This window comes from Pipistrellus hanaki (assembly GCF_964339955.1).
Source record: "Pipistrellus hanaki genome assembly, chromosome: X".
Taxonomy (NCBI): Eukaryota; Metazoa; Chordata; class Mammalia; order Chiroptera; family Vespertilionidae; genus Pipistrellus; species Pipistrellus hanaki.
Window position 1 is genome coordinate 69,024,671 of NC_140524.1, and position 2,655 is coordinate 69,027,325.

A 2,655-nucleotide genomic window follows, 5' to 3' on the forward strand; every position below is an offset into this window, starting at 1 on the left:
TCAAATTCAAATTTAACTGGGAATCCAGTATTTTAGCTATGAATTCTAGTCTGGAGGTGCCCAAGACTCTAAGAGCTGGGCATCCAGGCCCAGGCTGAGAAAAGGACAAGCACCTTAAGCTCCAGGACTGAGAGCCTCTACCCCTCACCAATGCAAATGGTCAGTTCTCCTTGATCTCTGAGGAACCTATTCCCCTTTTCCCTTCAGTAGACAATGAGGTCCTGGCAAAATGGCCTCACCTGGACCCAAGGGCAAGGCCTGTGCTGCTCTTGTTTCACTAGTCTAGTCACTTCCCCTATAGGGCAAGGTGTGAAGGCTGCAATGGTGTGGATTCTGCCAGTTTCTGTCAGAAGTGCCTCTGAATGACTGGAGGGAACACGAAGGGATACTACTGGTCCCCCAGGGGCAGGCCCAGTGCCACTAATGCTGTGAGTATCAAGATGTTCCAAGGGCCAGCATGTGTGTCTGCTGCTCACCTTTCCTTGCCGAGGAGACCTAAGCACAATATCATTCTGCATGTGAGGTAGCTGGGTGGGCTCCATTCTGTGGCTGGGAAGAACAAGGCCTTGAGAGGTTCCCAGCTGAGCCCAAACAGGAACTGCTGCTTCCTTCAGAAGCCCCATCCCTTCTTCCTTGTTTTGGGTAGATCCAGATGGGAGTGGTCAACCGTGCCCCACATGGATGCCTCTGTTGTCAATGATATCACCAGAAAGGCAGTTTGGAGGGAGCAACCAGCTGCTCTAAACCCCATGCCACAGTAAGCAGAAAGCTTAAGGTTAGACATATTGTCAGGCCAGATGTGGATTTGTGTTCTAATTCTCTTCTCTTCTTTCCCCCTCAGGTCTAAATCCATTAAGCCTTTCTATTTGCTTCCTGAGGAAATGGAGCTGGAGCAGGTGGGGATTCTAGCTTCCAACTCCTGTAGCCAAGCTCTCCAGTTCCAGCCCCAGATCTGCCTCCAGTCTTACCCTGCCAATGGGATCTCAGGCAGTGGTGTCCAGGCCCAGTCAGGGGCTGTCTGTGGGCTTACAACAAGGTCCTCCAGTGGGAAAAAGCAAATATGCAGCCTTCCTCTGAGGGCCAGGGACCCAGGGCCTCTGTTCTATTATTCCTGGAACACCCTTCTCCATCGTTCAGCACCTAAAAATAAACCACCTAATCAAGTTCTTGCTGGTAACTGATTCACTGGACACACTCACAAAACACAAATGATGATCATGGCCTGTTTTTGCATGTTAGGGTTAAATGGAACCTGACAGATCATTTACTCCAATCTCCCTTTTATGAAAATGGGGAAACTGAGGCCTACTTAAGGAAATAAGGGACTTGAAAACTCATGTGTTCACCATCTGCCAGGAGCCATGCCGACCTAATGAGCAAGGCGTGATGAGCTTGATTTATAGATGGAGAAATCAAGAGCTCCGAGGATAACTGACTTGTCTAAGGCCACAAACTGGAGAGAATTGAACCAAGATTTGAGCCCTAGGCCCTCTGATTCAAAAGCACGTGATCTTGCCACCACCGGGACACCACCTATATGTCCAGTGAGGTGTGCTGAGCACGATTCCAAAATGAATAACACTCAGTTCTGACCTGTAGGACTGGGTGCTTCAACAGCCAGTTGGTGATACGGGCTGTCCTCACTTCAATGCCCCATGTTGACCCTCCCAGAATTCACTCTTCCCTTCTCAGCCCTCACCCTCTTCTCCCAAGCTTTACCAGGAGGCCACAGAGCAGCTGGTTGCTCCCTCCAAACTGCCTTTCTGGTGATATCATCCTGGGCCAAGATGTCTCTCCTAAAGTCTCATACCATTTCCTATCCCTGTGGCCTCCTCTTCAATCCCTCTCATTTTAAAAGCACCATCATTTAGGTCCCACTTTTCGTGACTGCCATGATCTCCTTTACACTTGAAGAAACTGAGGCTCAGCAAAGTACTCACATGGTGCCTTGGACCCAGATCATCTGACTGATTCCAGGCACAGGGCTTTCTCATCTCAGTCACCTCCACTCCAGTCCCCATTGGAATTCTAATTTTTACAGGAAGCATCTGTCCAAAAGCCCCTTCCCTGGTCCCAGTCCCCAATTCTGTGCTCTTCAGCCTTTCCTGGGGATCTGTCTTCCCTGCTGTAGCCCTACCCTACCTTCTTCCTGAGGCCAGTCTCCCATTGACTGAGGCCTGTGCCCATAGGTGTCCCTGCCTTGCAGCTGCCCCTCTCCTTGACCCTGGGGCCAGCCAGGGCTTGGTATATAGTCTTATCTAATATAGTCCCCTCTTGGTTCCCAAATGACCCCCATCCAGGCTGGCAGGAGAGCTCAAATGGGAATTCATACCCCTGAGATCCCCACTCTCTACTCCTGTCCTTGAGACTCAAGGAAGGGGAAGGTAAACAAAGATACATATAGAGAAGTGGGGAGACAGAGAGAAAGGAGAAGAGGCAAAGCTCAAGATCATGGGGGAAGGAGTAGGACAGGTTTGGTGTTTATCTCTCCATTGCTCCTCAAGGCAATACAGCTGATTTGGCAGGTAGTAGGGTTCCACGAGAAAGGGTGTTCCCTGTTGCATCAACAGCACCTAGACAGTGATTGGCTGGCATAAAAATAAGTGCTCAACACATGTTCACTTATTTGAGGAATAAATGAAAGCACATTTGACC

The 2,655-nt window shown here is 49.7% G+C and overlaps 1 long non-coding RNA gene across 1 annotated transcript; it reads left to right on the top strand.

Moving 5' to 3' along the window:
* Window positions 1-314: 314 nt before the first annotated feature.
* Window positions 315-877, top strand: LOC311615623. The gene is made up of 3 exons (XR_014793776.1): window positions 315-428; window positions 647-757; window positions 842-877. It is a non-coding gene; the product is annotated as an uncharacterized lncRNA (long non-coding RNA).
* The last annotated feature ends 1,778 nt before the right edge of the window (window positions 878-2,655 follow it).